This window comes from Dermacentor silvarum, chromosome 5 (genome assembly GCF_013339745.2).
Source record: "Dermacentor silvarum isolate Dsil-2018 chromosome 5, BIME_Dsil_1.4, whole genome shotgun sequence".
Taxonomy (NCBI): domain Eukaryota; kingdom Metazoa; phylum Arthropoda; class Arachnida; order Ixodida; family Ixodidae; genus Dermacentor; species Dermacentor silvarum.
This window is the reverse complement of record NC_051158.1, coordinates 21,145,557-21,163,392: the sequence shown is the minus strand read 5'-3', so window position 1 is coordinate 21,163,392 and position 17,836 is coordinate 21,145,557. Positions and strand designations below refer to the sequence as shown.

At 48.9% G+C, this 17,836-nt stretch overlaps 1 long non-coding RNA gene across 2 annotated transcripts; it reads right to left on the bottom strand.

Moving 5' to 3' along the window:
- Positions 1-13,570: 13,570 nt before the first annotated feature.
- Positions 13,571-17,431, bottom strand: LOC125945555 (uncharacterized). Of its 2 annotated transcripts, XR_007466985.1 has the most exons (7): positions 17,267-17,431; positions 15,592-16,525; positions 15,325-15,510; positions 14,794-14,976; positions 14,527-14,712; positions 14,260-14,445; positions 13,571-14,178 (listed from the first exon to the last, which is right to left on the bottom strand). It is a non-coding gene; the product is annotated as an uncharacterized LOC125945555 (long non-coding RNA). The 2 variants fall into 2 exon arrangements; XR_007466984.1 differs by lacking the exon at positions 14,260-14,445.
- Between the last annotated feature and the right edge of the window lie 405 nt (positions 17,432-17,836).

The window sequence follows — 17,836 nt, the reverse complement described above, 5'->3', positions numbered from 1 at the left end:
TCGGCGTCAGAGTGCTTTCGCCCGGACTTGTAAACGACGGTGATGTCGAATGCTTGCAGTCTCAGACTCCATCGTGCGAGGCGACCTGAAGGATCCTTCAAGTTAGCTAGCCAACACAAGGCGTGGTGGTCGCTCACAACTTTGAAGGGCCTGCCATAGAGGTAGGGGCGAAACTTTGATGTAGCCCAGATGATGGCGAAGCACTCCTTTTCTGTTGTGGAATAATTTGATTCCGCCTTCGATAGCGACCGGCTAGCGTAACTTACAACCCTTTCTAGTCCGTCAGTCCTCTGCACAAGCACGGCGCCGAGTCCTACGCTGCTTGCGTCGGTGTGGACCTCGGTATCGGCGTTTTCGTCGAAATGCGCAAGTATTGGCGGCGATTGCAGGCGTCGCTTCAGTTCTTCGAATGCTTCGACTTGCGGCGTCTCCCACTTGAACTCGACGTCGGCCTTCGTGAGATACGTCAGTGGCTCGGCGATCCGTGAAAAATCCTTGACGAAGCGCCTGTAATAGGCGCACAGGCCAAGAAATCTACGCACTGCCTTCTTGTCGGCGGGCGGAGGAAAGTCAGTGATGGCCGCCGTTTTCCGTGGGTCAGGGCACACTCCAGACTTGTTGATCACATGGCCCAAAAACAAGAGCTCCTCGTATGCGAAGCGGCACTTTTCTGGCTTCAACGTGAGTCCGGAGGTTTTGATAGCTTGAAGAACTGTTTCAAGGCGCCGCAGGTGTTCTTCGAAGCTTGAGGCAAACACAACGACGTCGTCCAAATACACGAGGCAAGTCTGCCACTTCAAGCCTGCCAGTACTGTATCCATGACGCGTTGGAAAGTCGCAGGTGCCGAGCAAACACCAAACGGCATGACCTTGAACTCGAACAGTCCGTCTGCTGTTATAAAGGCAGTCTTCTCCCGGTCCCTCTCGTCGACTTCGATTTGCCAGTAGCCGGTTTTGAGGTCCATCGACGAAAAATACTTTGCGTTGTAGAGTCGATCCAAGGCGTCGTCAATCCGTGGGAGGGGGTATACGTCCTTCTTCGTGATCTTGTTGAGGCGACGATAATCGACGCAGAAACGTAGGGTTCCATCCTTCTTCTTCACTAACACCACGGGGGACGCCCACGGACTCTTGGACGGCTGGATGATGTCGTCGCGTAGCATTTCGTCGACTTGTTGCCTTATGGCCTCGCGTTCGCGCGCCGAAACTCGGTACGGGCTCTGACGGAGTGGGCGGACATTTTCGTCGGTTATGATGCGGTGCTTGGCGACAGGGGTTTGTCGAACTTTTGACGACGACGAGAAGCAGTCCTTGTATTGCAGGAGCAGAGCTTTTAGTTGTTCTTTCCTATGCCTGGGAAGGTTCTGATTGACGTCGAAAGTTGGTTCAGGTACTATAGTCGTCGTTGCAGGTGCACTGGAATCCGTGAAGGCGAAAGCACTGCTGGCTTGTACTATTTCGTCGATGTAGGCGACCGTGGTGCCTTTGTTAATGTGCTTGTATTCGGGGCTGAAGTTCGTGAGCATCACCCTTGCTTTCCCTGCACGTAGCTCAGCTATGCCTCTAGCGACGCAAATTTCACGGTCGAGCAGTAAGTGATGATCGCCCTCGATGACGCCCTCCATGTCTGCAGGCACTTCGGTACCGACGGAAATCATTACGCTGGAGCGAGGCGGAACGGTGACTTGTTCTTCTAGCACATTCAAGGCATGGTAACTGATGTCTGTATCCGGTGGTATCGCGTTGTGCGTTGAAAGCGTTACCGACTTGGACCTTAAGTCGATGACTGCACCGTGTTGGTTTAGAAAGTCCATGCCTAGGATGACATCCCTGGAGCAGTGCTGCAGGATTACGAAGCTCGCCGGGTAAGTGCGGTTGTTCACAGTGACCCGTGCTGTGCAGATTCCAGCCGGCGTTATTAGGTGGCCTCCCGCTGTACGGATATCGGGTCCTTGCCAGGCAGTCTTCACCTTCTTCAACTTGGCGGCGAACGGGCCACTGAAGACGGAATAGTCGGCTCCAGTGTCGACGAGAGCAGTGACGTGATGACCATCGATTAGCACGTCTAAGTCGGTAGATCGTCGTCTGGCGTTGCGGTTAAGTCGTGGCGTCGGATCACGGCTGCGTCGGCTTGCTCCGCTGCTGCTACGTCGCGTCGGTAGGTCTTCTTTCGGCGGCGAAGCGTTGTCGTTAGGGCTCTTGCCAGGTGGTGTGCTGATACCTCGTCGTGATGAATCGCGAATCGTCGTCGTCGTCAGCGGCGTCGGAGGATCTTCGGCATTGCGTCGTACAGCAACCGCACCTCCATCGGTTGCTGCCTTTAGTTTCCCGGGTAAGGGCTAGGAGATCGGCCCCGGGTGGGACCGTTGTACTGACGGCGATGCGGCGAGATGTAGCGGCCTGGTGACGGCGAGCGTGAAGATCGTCTTGGTTGCCACTGGGCTCCGGCGAGGTAGTCGGCGATGTCGCGCGGTCGTTCACCTCGATCGGGACGCGGCGCGTTGACGGGGAACCCTCGTAGGCCCATCTCGCGGTATGGGCATCGGCGGTAGACATGACCAGCTTCCCCGCAGTGATAGCAGAGCGGGCGGTGGTCGGGGGCGCGCCAAATGTCCGTCTTCCTCTGGTAGCTGCGCTGGGCGACGGGCGGGCGTGCTGGCGGCGGCGGCGGTGGACGACGGAATTGCGGCGTTACGGGGCCCTGGCGCGAGCGCGGAGGGGGGCCTTGACGACGGGCGACGGCGGCGTATGTCATCGCTTCCGGCTGGGGTTGCGGCGATTCGGGAAGTCCTAGCGATTGCTGGATTTCCTCCCGCACGATTTCGGCGATGGAAGCAACTTGAGGCTGCGACGACGGTAGCAACTTCCGCAGCTCTTCGCGTACTATCGCCCTGATGGTGTCTCGTAGGTCGTCGGAAAGTCCTTGGACTTCGGCGTAGTGTGGCGTCGAACGGCGATTGTATTGCCGGTTGCGCATGTCCAGTGCTTTCTCGATCGTCGTAGCCTCCGAGAGAAAGTCTTGGACTGTTGTTGGTGGATTCCGTACCAGTCCGGCGAATAGCTCCTGCTTAACTCCCCGCATGAGCAAGCGAACTTTCTTGTCTTCGGGCATAGCTGGATCGGCGTGCCGGAACAATCGAGTCATTTCTTCAGTGTACATACCGATGCCCTCATTCGGGAGCTGTACACGGTTTTCCAGCAAGGCTGCAGCTCTTTCTTTACGGACGACGCTCGTGAAGGTGTCCAGGAAGGCGGCTCGGAAGAGGTCCCAGGTTGTTAGTGAACGTTCCCTATTCTCGAACCAGGTTCTGGCGCCATCCTCAAGAGAGAAGTAAACATGGCGCAGCTTTTCGTCGCAGTCCCACTTGTTGAACGTAGCGACCCGGTCGTATGCCTCCAGCCAGCTTTCGGCGTCTTCACATGGCGAACCGCGGAAAGTCGGCGGCTCCCTGGATTGTTGCATCACGACCGCAGATGTTGGCACAGGGGCTGTCATGGTAGCTGCTGCCGAGGTCATGACTTTTGTCCTCTTGGTCTTCTCAGGTAGGGGTTCGTACTCCGGTGGCAGGTTCAGTAGCCTGCGACTAGCTCGCTGGTCGGGGTAGGCGTCGACGTCTTCTAGACGGTGTGGGCTTGGCTCACGGCTGGACGGGGGGGTCCGGTACAAGGACATAAAAGCACCTCCACCAGATGTCACGTAGTAGTGACGATGAAGCAAACAGTAGTAAAACTGGGAATGACGAAACTGATTCTTTATTGGGCGAACCTGTGCCCACAAAAGCAAGTTACACTTGAAGCACAACGATAGCGGCGAACACAGTCGGCGATCGTCGAAATCTGATCAGCGGCGAAACGCGTCGGCTTTTATACCTGAATCATCGAAGGTTCCAGATTAATCCCTGATGCCCGCGTGTCTTCCAGAAAGTTCTAGACAATTCGCGTCGCTCATACAATCAGATTACATGGGCGTCGGTGACCACAGACGACGGATAGAAGCATTGATAACGTCCGAGAAGCTTCCAATGCAGGCGCGTCCTGCGCCGAGCGATAACGTTTAACATTTGTCAGCCAATGTTGAAAGCGGCCACCGGTGAAAGATAAACATGTGTACGTGTCACTATAGTTCAGATTCACACTCTTTAATTCCTGAGCGAGTATTTAGACACGAGGTTACACGTACTTAGCTTGATCACCATTAACACGCTGCTTGCAACAAGGATGAGCACGAGGACCACCCCTGCGACGATGAGTTGATTCCTTGTGACCCGAAGCCCCCTGTGGTAACACAGCAACAGTGAACGATTTCCCGTTCATTATTATTGTAATTTCGAATCAAGATTTGCGCTCCCAAAGCTGCAGTTCAAGATGCAGAAAACGCAGTAGCGGGTCAATGCCAAATGTTTGATCAAAACGGAATTTTTTGTGCAACTTGAGCGAGGACAAGGGAGCGATAAACGTGTAATGTTCATTTAAAGTTGTTGGAACAAAAACGTAGGCTGCTGTGCATGAACATTTTACAGCGAAAATATCACGACGCCCCGAGTTCTACATCACATGTCCAATTCATTGAAACGGGGTTATTTTATTCATTTATTAATTTATGCATAATGCTTCAAAAGTACCTAAAACATGAGTGATGGACACATATAAAAATTACGGGTCCGGTTAGGTGACGTGGCTTCATGGCTTGAAATTCGTTCTTGAATGGCAGCTTTGAAACAATAAATTTTGCTTATGAGGCCGATGTCAGAAGTATAACAGTAAAACCTTCGAATACTTGTACAACAGAAGAAATTCATTCATCAAAGACAAGAAAGCCGTGCACAGAAGAAGTGTATGGGAAATATACATAGGTGAATATTTTATTTTTTTGTTGTTGGGGGGGGGGGGGGGGGGGCATTCTTCCATACTCATTGTGTAAAGTTTCGCTGTCCTTGATGTATCTGCATGCATAGGCGAAGCTTGTTTTTCTGTATTCTTCCATCACCGGACCCTGCCCGTCATCACCTCATATCGATATCGCTACGTCACCAGATCAGGGGCAGAATTATCAAGGCCGTCAGAAGAGCTGACAACGCTTCAGAGGCCAAGGAGGGCGCTCGTACTTACTGTTTTTTCTCGTACTCTGGAATAATTAGTTAGAAAGTAGTTAGCGCTTTTTTTTAATATTGCTACATGTCTTATTATTGCAGGCATTTATAGCGCGTGCAGTTGCAACTTAGTAAAAAATATATAAAAACGAATTCGTGTATCAAACGTAAAATAAAGCAAGGAACAAACATATAAATCAAAAGTGTACAAAAGTACAGATCAAGGGTTCCATGATAAAATCTAGCTTGTTTCTCGGCCTAAAATACGTCCTCGGATTGAGTTCTGTAATCTAAACTTGAAGGCGTGATCATCGCAGCACACTGATAACATCTAGGCTGTACGTGCACACAGAAATCCGGGTCTTGCGCGTAACCGGTGCTGGGTACCGAGACGGCTGGTGTCATGACCACTTAGGCATTTGCGGAGCGCCAGTTAATTGCAGAAAAACGTCGCAAAACAATCACAAGAATAGCCACAACAATAGACACGCGCAGCAATGTTACACGCGGTGTATGTCATGCTATAGCAATACCATAGATGCCCATAACGATGAGCCCTACGTAATCTGTGCAGATGATACATTAAAATGGGTTTCACGTAACATTGATTCCCACATGTCCCTGGGACCTGCATTGCACTCGTATTTAAAGCTAAGCTTTCTAATCGAAACATCGCAGACTTTGGTCACCTGGGGCTGCCGGTACTGCTGCTGTCTTGCCGAGTATTTCTCACACGGGACAGCGCTCGTATAACGAATCGCCTTATGCCTCGTAGTCGCGTATTCAACGCCCGAAATTTTTCAGCGTCTAACGTTTCGCGAAGCTGTGATCTAACCGTACACTTACACCGACTGCTGTCGTTCCTACATAAAAGCGTTTCAACTCACGGTTAGCGGCAAGAGTGCTCCCGAGCATCGTCGACATCGACGTCATCATCTTAGTGCTCGCCTCGGTCGGCATGGCGGTGGCCTTGGTCTTATCAGAAACTGCGATAGCAAGCGTGCGATAGGAACAGGCTCAGTGTTATCGTGGTTGTTCGTTCCCGCACATCCCTCACTAACAGCCACAAGACACGGTTGCCACCTACAAGCGCCTGCCAGTTCTGGCACATCACATGTCACCGATGTGCTTACATGAGTACCAGGAATAGCGTGGAAGTAGAAAAGGACCATCTTGGAAACTTTTATGCGCAGAGCTCAGCTTGAAAAGCTTGCAGGCCAAATTGCTTGCTGAGCTGCGATGCCGTCTGTCAGCAGTCCCCTCACTATCATAACCTAACCACGTCATTGTTCTCTCAGTTTTGGCCAAGCGCCTTTATCCTCCTAAGACCCCTTCTACAATACATTGCACATTGCCGTCAACTATATATTTAGAAATTCACTCGGAAGTGATTTCGGAAAATATTCACTCTGGGTATAAAGTATGATGCTTGTATAACTGTAAAGAAGTGGCTTACTCATGTTCTTGTCGTCCGCTTTCGAGAAATTTCACACTAAATTGATCTAAACCTATGTGCTGTACCAGACGGCCGAAACCAAGTTTGCGGTGTGTTTCGAAATCACTGAAATAGCGTCAAAATGCTGGACGCGACAGCAACATGAAAATGTACTACACGTAGTTCCATATTCATATATCCGCTTAAGCAGTTTTTATCGCAGTGCAGATGAGGAGATGGTGGAGATAGTGAAGACATGGAGACGCAGCTTTTGGCACCTAACCGTGGTATTTAAATTATAAAAAAGCCGGCAGATTCCACGCCCTGTGGGAATCGATGTTATGCGAAGCAGTGTGCGGGGAGCCTACCAAGTTAAGGCAACCACTACTAGAGCACCAAGACGTAGGCGGCTCTTTCATGAACTACATGACACGCTTGTCATGACATCCATGTCATGAGTCCTCGGGAGTCCCTTTAGCTACACCTAAGAGACTTTAAGGCGAAAGTCTCAGTCACTTCTTTCACTTAGTACCACACCCAAAAACCATTTCGGTGGTTTTTGAGTGTTAATCTTTTTTCGCTGAGTCTTTCTCGATTTTGCTGAATCATGGCCATCACAATAACTTCTACCACAATCCTTCAGCGTTTCCGTCACTTGGTGCCCACGTCCGAGCCCATTTCAGTGGCTTTTGATTTTTAATCTTTTTTCGAAGTCATTTTCATTTTTGCTGAGCCATGCTCATGACTGATTTCTATCATCATCATTTAATGTTTCCTTCACTTAGTGCCCACGTCCGAACCCATTCTAGTGGTTTTTGAGTTTTAATCATTTTTTCCTGAGTCATTGTCATTTTTGCGGATTCATACTCATGACTATGACTTCTACCAGCATTCTTTGGTGTTTCCTTCACTTAGTACGCACGTCCCAACCCAATTCAGTGGTTCTTTAGTGGTATTCTTTTTCGCTGAGTCATTGTTATGAGCTACATGACACGCATGGCATGACATTTATGCCATGACCTATCTCTTATGTTCGTCACACTCCTGTCATACTATGCCAATTTTGGTACATCCCAAGTTAACGAAACGACCATGAGAGCACCAATACGTAGACGGATGTTTCATGACCTACATGACACACATGTCATGACATTCATGCAAAGACATGTGTCATGTGTCATTTCTGTTCGTCATATACTCGTTTCATAGTATGGCAATTTTGGTACATACCAAGTTAACGAAACGACCATGAGAGCACAAAGACGTAGGCGTCTAGATTAGATTAGATAGATAGATAGATAGATAGATAGATAGATAGATAGATAGATAGATAGATAGATAGATAGATAGATAGATAGATAGATAGATAGATAGATAGATAGATAGATAGATAGATAGATAGATAGATAGATAGATAGATAGATAGATAGATAGATAGATAGATAGATAGATAGATAGATAGATAGATAGATAGATAGATAGATAGATACTGTCAAAGTAGCAAATGTTCGCCAAGAAATGCTTCGCCCACGATACCATGCCGTAGTGTTCCTCTACGTCAAGAAGTGGATTCTAGGGCTAGTAAAGCCGATGACCCTATAGGCAAGCAAGGAGCTGAAAAGAATGACAAAGAAAGCGTTGAAAAAATGCTGAAATGCCTGCTAGAATCAATGCGCGTGATTCTTTGTGGTCTCCAGACTCCGGCCGCTAAAAGCGCCGTGCATGTCCTCGCCGTACTGGAGCAGCTGATCGCTGCTCTTTACATAATTTAATTACCTTCCTTGGCACCTGTGCTGCTCACGCAGGAGAAGCCCATACACAAGCTTCTTCGCGGCGAGTTTTTGTGAACTTTCAATTGTATTCGTGACTCCGTCCATGCTCTGTAAGGTAGATGCCACTTTTTGAAGGACCTTTTTGGACTTTGTTGATAGCCATGACGATGCTGAACTTTCCTTTACCGTTGTACATCCTTCTTCTATGTGATCATCACCCCTCATCCAGCCTTTATGTCCCCGTTGCCCCCTCCCCCTGTGCAGAGTAGCAGGCTAGAGCATGCTAGCTCAGGCCGACCTCTCTGCCTTCCTTCCAATAAATTATATCTATCTCTCTCTCCGGAGGATATAGCCGGTAGCAACCCAAGAATTACAAACAAGCTCCACCCACAAAAACTCTCAAAGAGGGACCAGCTAGCTTGAATACGCTCACAACTTGATGAAGTTGCTCTGCTAATATAAAAGCTCGGCTAGTTGCAAAATAAAAGCTAGTTATTTAAAGCTTAAATGTCACCTATGGTGGAAGACTGATATTAGAAGTACCCACAACATTTTTTCCTAGATGTTCAGGATTCATCCTCAAACAAGTGACACAAAGACCTATCTGAGAGAAACAAAAAAAGCAATTATTTCAAACATGCCAAACCACTTGACTTCAGGTATATGAGTGATCCTAATTCACTGGCGCATCAATTCTAGAACTGGACCACTGGGATGCTCCATCGTCGACGCTGTTCTAATAAATGTGGCCTTGTACCCCTATAGATTAGGTTAACTTAGATTAGGTTGTATTGAGTTCGACAGCGTTCATGCCACCTTTCAATTCTTAGGTTGTCACCAACAACAGTCTGTTTCTAATAAAGACGCCGCTGCTCAGCAGGAACGCTAATGCGTGTTTGCACAACACTCATTTCAATAGAGGAAGCGAAAACGCTGCACTGTCTTTCATGCAGAGTCGAATGAGCGGAGCCTCATGGTGCGTCCGCTTGGCTGCGTCGTTTTTGCAGCTAAACGCACTGCGCATCTCTGGACACCTTCGTGCGCCAACGATACAGGGACAGCACGGCGACGCCAACGGCGATGGCAGTGAATCACCGTGGACGTACTTTTGAGTGTCCGTACAGTTTCTATTGCAATAAATTAGTGCCTTGGGTGCAATGGAATAAATATCCTAGCCTTATCTGAATGTCAGTTGGGTGCGCTGAGAAGTATGGTAAAGGAAAAGCAATGCTCGTATTTCACACTTACAAACTGCAACACTGGGATGAAAAGCCGGGTTTGCTCGGTGCCGTCTGCTTCCTTTTCGTCTGTAGTTATGCGCATTTTCTAGAGCTTAAAGGGCTACGGACACAAAAGTTGGCGGATGGTTTTTTGCGTCGGAACAAAAGTTTAACTGTTGAAAAGGAAGAATACAACAAGCTGCTTTGAAAAAAAAAGAACGAGAAATATGTTTTTTTTTTTTGCGATTTTCTGTTGCACCTTGCCTCCAAGCGGCCGCCGGCAGAAGCTAAAATATGACGTCATAACGCCCACCCGCGCGCGCGCGCGCGTGGCCAAGGTCGGCCACAGCCGTCGCAGTGTTTGCAAATTTTCAGATTTTGTGTCCGTATCAGGGGCACAAAATCTGAAAATTTTACGAAAATCCTGAAAATGAATCCTCAGTGTGTGTTTACACCAAAAAAAGTAGTCAGCTCATTTTTGAGCCAATGGCATTATTTTTGGCGTTTTTATGAGCGCGCGCCTCACCGCCCGACCCGCGGGAGTTGGAAGGCATGACGTCACAACACCGTCGTCGGATAGCCAGCCGGCCGGCCACGGTCATTCGAAGCGCGCCGACGCCACCATCGCGAGCATGGATTCGAGTTCTGGTGCGTCTACCAGCGATGAGTACACGTCTGAAGACGAGGACAATTCCAACTTGGCCAGAAATATTACCGCTTACGGTTACGAGCCTTCCGCGTCAAGCGACGAAGAAGAGTAGGCGGCCGTGGAAGTGCCGGTCAGGCTTCCGCGAACCGTAGCGCGAAGATTTCGCTCTGCACCAGACACTTGTGCAACAATTATTTGTCATTTCCTCTGTAAACTTGCGTTTTCAAGAGCGCACGCAGGCGAGAAAGCTGCAGGGTACTTCAGCATTGCGTGGATGACTGAATAGTAGTTTATGCCGTCGGCGTGAGCAACTGCTGTGAGGCATCAGTACCTCCGAGACTCTTACGTGCACTTCGCCAGCCCACCGACAGATGACAGCACATGTCTGGCGTTCTGCCCAGTTTTTTCTGCTTTTAGCCTGTGGAGAAGCAGAGCTGTGTGTGTGTCTGATCTGGTGAGTCGCGCTCGCTAGCCTTGTATTGTTTTACTATGCTTTGCCAACATTCTTAAAGACATTACTGCCTTTGTGCCTAGCCTCGGGCATCTCGCCCCAGCCTCGCCCTCACACTGCTGAAGAAGGCTGCAAGTGAACGAAAACAGTAGCGACATCTTTTCGCCTCCTCTTTTCAAACGCGCCGCTGATCATTTCTGCCTTGCGTTTCCGTGAGAAGACCGATGGCACAGCGTCAGGCTTTAGGCATTGCCTTTTGAGCGGCATGCCGAGGCTTTTCAGCACAGCCGGGCTGGTCACATAAACATCGTCGACGAAGAAGTCCGCGAAAATGAAGTCACTTTTTAGAGGTCTCCAGGCTGGGCGTGACGGCTGACGGGCAGGTATCCAATGTTTACGCACCTTCTCGTCTCTGGAAAACGTGTGCGATGGCGTGTCACGACCGACGATGCGGTTATATAAGCAATGTCTGGGAATTTCCTTCCGCCGCGACGAACGCGTCAATACCGAGCGACGACCGCGGTAAGGCGCATGTAAGAAGCACCACCTGCGTGGAGCGCTGACGGGGATCATGTTTCGGATGGATCACGTGTGAAGATTTTGGAAATTGGTTAAACAAACTCTGCAAGGGACCGACACCCCCGGAAACACTGCGACGGCTGTGGCCGACTTTGGCCACGCGCGCGCGCGCGGGTGGGCGTTATGACGCCAAATTTCAGCATCTGCCGGCGGCCGCTTGGAGGCAAGGTGCAACAGAAAATCGCAAAAACAAAGATGTTTCTCGTTCTTTTTTTTAAAGCAGCTTGTTGTATTCTTCATTTTCAACCGTTAAACTTTTGTTCCGACGCAAAAAACCACCCGCCAACTTTTGTGTCCGTATCCCTTTAAAGCCATTGAAAGAAGCCACAACCATCGCTGGTGCTGATTCCTGTCTAACAATATGGAGTCTGGTACGTATACTTGCCGAACGTATACTTGGTACATACAACTTTCTGTTGCAATGAAGGGAAGCTACGGAGACAAGTGATGCAGAAGCAAATGTCACATTCAAAGTTTTCGTTGTACAGTAGAACCCGGATATATCAAACGCACATATAACGAATTATTTTGTATATGGAACAGTTGTGAAATCCCCTTGAAAATTTCTCTATCAAATCTTTATTTCATATACCGAATTACCCATACACCGAACTTTTTCGTGATTCTTCAGATTCGATATATCCGGGTTCGACTATGAAGCTGGGGAAAAGAAAATTTAATTTTTTTTTTGTTCTTAAGTTCTTAAGTGTCACGTTGGCGCTAATGCAATACCGTTGGCGATTCAGTATATGTTAAAAAATGGCTGTCAGACGCTGCCGGTTTAGTATTTGCACAGTAGCTCCGCTCCCAGTAAACTTTCCCTTCATTGCCACATACAGTTGTCCCAGGGTATACTGTGTGTCCACAAGACTTACTGTGTTCTGTCTTCAGAACACTGACTGCCGGACACCCTAGGTCTTATAATCTTATCTTGCACTGCGATTTCCTTCCATGTCAGCACTGTGGAAGGACATTGAAACTCACTGCGAAATTGAAATTTGCGTACCGCTAGCCGTTATGCCTGCTGCAATTCATGCAAGTAACACCAGCAGCAGTACCTGCTTTTCCATTGTGCCATTGCCCACAGCAGCATTTGGCAACTTACAAATAAGTAGCAGTTCCCTCCTCATAATACCGGCTGGCATGATAACAGACACAAAGTACTTAGAAATGCGACACCGAAACGCACTCAAATCAGCTTAAGATGCAATGATGGGATGGATATCCTAGACCATGGCCCCCAAATTCCAGCATGCTGCAGGTACCCTGAAAATATCTAGAGGCATTTCAAATGCAGAATTTTGCAGAGGCTGCACTATCTACTCTGGATCCATGTCCAAAATTTCATTGCAGCTGGCCTGTAACACCAGTGAGCAGCGAAGTGTGGACAAGAAGATTCACTACAAAGACTGCACAAGCTCAATTTTAATTTTCATAACTGTACACTTCAAGCAACTGGGTAAGCAACTGATTGTGTAGGAGGTAGTTCTAACAATCTTTTTCACATAGGGGAAAACAGTGTACGAAAGGTAATATGAAAAAACATCCTTGCTATTTTATTCAGTTCCAGGGAATATCAGCGAGCAAATACATGTCATAGAAATGTACAGTAAATAAACACAGGTAGCTAAATTTACACAGGGCAGTGAACACTAATGTAGGACAAAAGGAACTGTGGCAAAACAGTCTGTTGAACACAACAGGCATGTGTGGTAGTGTTGTCTGAAGAGTGATCCAGAACCTGCCTTGAGAGTGGTACACTGCTCTAGTATCAGCATCATTCATGACAGCAGACAGTTAAAAAATATAAGAGCTTGGTGCCATGCCAGCACCAGATTTCAAATGATGTGCTCATAATAATAAGATTTAATGCCTTTAATTCACACCATGTATTTTTGTTATGGTTCATTGATGCTGTTTTGCATTGTCCATGATGCGTCGCTTGAAACACCAAGAATATGTGAATAAGGTAAAGATACCAACAGAAATCCCTTGGAATACCAAAGAATTTGCCAAGAAACTAAGTGCCACAACTAAATATACGAGTGGACGAGTTGTACAGTGCAAAGGTTGCAAGAGTTTCCGAAACAATTCGCAACCATCACTGCTGAGCATTCGACGAGCTTACTGAAGGATGTAACCAACTGCAAGAAACCAGCCATACAATTCGTGGATGAATTGGAAATGCACCCTAGCCAGAATGACTACCTACCAGATGAAATGAGTGCAGCGCAGACACAAACAGACACACACAAATGCGCGCGCACACACAGACACACACACAAATGCGCGCGCACACACAGACACACACACACACACACACACACACACAAATGCGCGCGCACACACACACACACACACACACACACACACACACACACACACACACACACACACAAATGCGCGCGCACACACAGACACACACACACACACACACACACACACACACACACACACACACACACACACACACACACACACACACACACACGCAATTCGGCAACGCAAAGCAGCATCGGTGTACCATTACAAAAGCACAGAATGTCAATGAGCGTAAGAAGCAAGAATCCCCAGAACAACCCAGTTGCTAGATTTGGAGCAGTGTACCACTACGAAGAGCTAGAACAGCTTGTTACCTGGGATTTTTCGGTACTCACGTCATACGGTCACAGCCACTGAATAACATGCGAGTTCATAGAGTGGCCGTCATATTGCTATATGGCGGAACGAACAGCTCCAACCGTAATGTTAGATGAGCATTCATGTCACGCGACGTCGTACTGTTTCTTGGGACTTCATAGTTGTGTGACCTCGTCGAGGCAGCGAAGAACGTTTCCTGCAGCACGACGACTTCGGAAGCAGCACTGCGATGAGTGGCGAGAGAAACGCCTGCCTCCCTACGGTCTGCACTTGGTGTCATTGCCTACTACGCTGGTGGTGCAGACCTTGATGGGCGGCAGATGTCAAGACAAGGGTTGCAGACTGAAACAGCAAACAGGCATCTTGTTAATTACCTGTCGGCACACCATCACAGGAAGAGTCAGAACAGTTGGATATACTTACGTGTAATGGACGTTCTGCAGGGCATGGATTGCAGGCATCTTCATTCAGCAGGACACATATAGCAGTAAGGCAGGAACAGAAGTGACGCGATCAGCCGTGGGACGACAGGTGCTGGACATCATCTGTGCGAGACACGGCCGGCTGCAGGAAAGTCCGTCGCGTGCGTCTGGCACCAAAGGATGTGGACTGAAATGACAAACAGGCCTCTTATTAATAACAAGTTAGCACACCGTCACAGCATGGGCTGGAAGAACTTGATATACTTACGTGCAATGGACGTTCTGCAGGGCATGGATTGCAGGCCTCTTCATTCAGCAGGACACCAATAGCAGTGAGGCAGGAACAGATGTGACGCGATCAGCCGTGGTAAGACAGGTGCTGGACATCATCTGTGCGAGACACGGCCGGCTGCAGGAAATTCCGTCGCGTGCGTCTGGCACCAAAGGATGCGGACTGAAATGACAAACAGGCATCTTGTTGATTACCTGTCAGCACACCGTCACAGTAAGAGTCGGAAGAATTGGATATACTTACGTGCAATGGACGTTCTGCAGGGCATGGATTTCAGGCATCTTCATTCAGCAGGACACAAATAGCAGTGAGGCAGGAACAGAAGTGACGCGATCAGCCGTGGGACGACAGGTGCTGAACATATCTGCGAAACACGGCCGGCTGCAGGAAATTCCGTCGCGTGCGTCTGGCACCAAAGGATGCGGACTGAAATGACAAACAGGCATCTTGTTGATTACCTGTCAGCACACCGTCACAGTAAGAGTCGGAAGAATTGGATATACTTACGTGCAATGGACGTTCTGCAGGGCATGGATTTCAGGCATCTTCATTCAGCAGGACACAAATAGCAGTAAGGCAGGAACAGAAGTGACGCGATCAGCCGTGGGACGACAGGTGCTGGACATCATCTGTGCGAGACACGGCCGACTGCAGGAAATTCCGTCGCGTGCGTCTGGCACCAAAGGATGCGGACAGAAATGACAAACAGGCATCTTGTTGATTACCTGTCAGCGCACCGTCACAGTAAGAGTCGGAAGAATTGGATATACTTACGTGCAATGGACGTTCTGCAGGGCATGGATTTCAGGCATCTTCATTCAGCAGGACACAAATAGCAGTAAGGCAGGAACAGAAGTGACGCGATCAGCCGTGGGACGACAGGTGCTGGACATCATCTGTGCGAGACACGGCCGGCTGCAGGAAATTCCGTCGCGTGCGTCTGGCACCAAAGGATGCGGACTGAAATGACAAACAGGCTTCTTATTAATAACCTGTTAGCACACCATCACAGCATGGGCTGGAAGAACTTGATATACTTACGTGCATTGGACGTTCTGCAGGGCGTGTATGGCAGGAATCTTCATTCACCAGGACACAAATAGCAGTGAGGCAGGAACAGAAGTGAAGACACAATCAGTTGCTAGACGACAGACAGGTGCTGAACGTCATCTGTGCGAGGCACGGCCGGGTGCAGGAACATGTTCCAGGGTCCAAGCCACAGGTTGCAGATCTGAAACGTAAAAAAATGCGGGGAGCACTTGATAAATGAGGAAAGTAACCAGAAAGCACGTACTCACCATGACAAGCGTCATCGCGCTGGCGATGGGACTAGTCCACGATGGTTAGCTTGTCGAGCGACGAAAGCCCGGCGTGACACAGCAGTAGGGACGAGAACATACGGAAGACAAAAAAGAAAATGCGGCCACCCACCACCGTCTTCGCCGCAGCGCACCGCGCTGCAGACCGTAGGCAACGTCCGTTCTTCTTCTGTTTTGCTGGAAGAAACCTGACACTAATTAATTCCGGGTGCAAATTACTTCCACGTTTCGCGCGCGCCGACACGCAAAATATGACCGGGAAGCAATAGCACTCGGAATGGGCCGACGTCCGTGTCGCAAACGAGAGAGGACCCCTGCCAGCTGGAGCCTGCGCAGCGTGAGCTACCCTTCCAAGTGTTAGCTAAGCCTAAAGCTACAATCGCCCCGCCCAGTCCTCTCCGCTTCCGTCACGACGACGACCCAATGTGGCAGCGGCCGTCTCTTGCCAATCAGTAGAAAACAATTAACATTGCCAGTTAGTTGATTTAATGGCCGCGCCACCCTCGCAAGCTAGTATCCCACCTGGTGAATATAACTGCCGAAGATCGAACGTAGCGATGACGGTTGCTCCGTTGTCCCTCGGAGAAGTGCCACGGTCACGTGGTTGCGTTGTTCCCCGGAGTAGTGACACATTCACTTGGTTGCACGGGATTCACCTACGGTTAGGAAGACGGGGAAAAAAATTAATGTCAACGGCAAGAGAGAATGTCAACGTGGGAGCGGCCCGCTGCGCGCTGAGTCGCGTACCTCAGGACGTTCATTAAAGTTTTACATCCATCCATCCATCCAACGGCAAGAGAGACGTGAAACATACCGTATTTGCACGTAAACACGCGAGCTATGAACTGCCGCCGCAGAATTAAGTAAAAGTACGGGCTCTGGCACTGTCGGCGAGAACGGCGTCGTCCATTGTGCCACCCACTAAGATTATCGGACAAAAAGCGGCTCAGTAATGCCCGCGACACAATCGAACACAAGGCCTTTCACGGATTGCGTGGCGATCCACCGTGTGACATTGAAGACCTGCACAACCGCGTCTATCGTCTTGCTCAGAGTTGCGATAATGACGCCGTTACCACATTGATGCGTCAGCAACGGCGCTCTTTATCAGGAGAAGACTACGCAAAATGCACGGGCCGTTAATAGCTTCATGGTGAGCAGGTGAAATGAAACTACATAAAGCGAACGTTATATTCGTGTGACGAACCCAAATATAAGATGACGCGCGTTCCGTGGCCAGAAACGTTGGGGGAAAAAAGAAATAAAAAGCGTTATATGCGTGCAAATACGGTAATTACTCAGCAACATATAAACTAGGAAATGGCCATCGTGTAGACAGAACAGCGAGAAATGGATATAGCCGCGTCACCCTAAGCTATATACATATAGGGGCCCACCTTGTAGGTTAGCAGGGAGGCACGTGGCGACGACAGTCGCTTCGTTGTCCTCCAGTTGATTGGCGCAGTCAGTTAATTATCCCGGCGCACACAAACAAAAAAAACTAAAGGCGTCTAAAGTCGTCAATCGCTGGTTCAGCTGACACTGGCGACGTATAGCAGGTATGGCGTCAAATTCAGTATGACGGGCGGGCCTCCCGGCGGTCGCTTATATGTATATTTCACTGACCATTATCAGCTGTTCGCGCATGCGCTACTGCGCCCAGGCGTCTTTCCTTCGTGCGCCGTACACGTTATCGCCGAGATCAACTCGGCGCAATCGTGAGGGTGCAAGAAAATATACGAAGAACCGAAGGAAAATTATCGTTGCAAAAAAAAAAAAAAAAACACGCCTTCCGCATAGAGAAAGAAATTCAACAAGAGGGGACACTCGTCAAAAACTGGCACCAGGAAACACGTCACCATACGTCACGCTATAGTATTGATGCCGAACGTTAGCTGCCGCGAACACCGCAAAAAAAACGAAAGTGAAAATAAGTTAACAGACATTGATTTATTTTTTAAATTCTT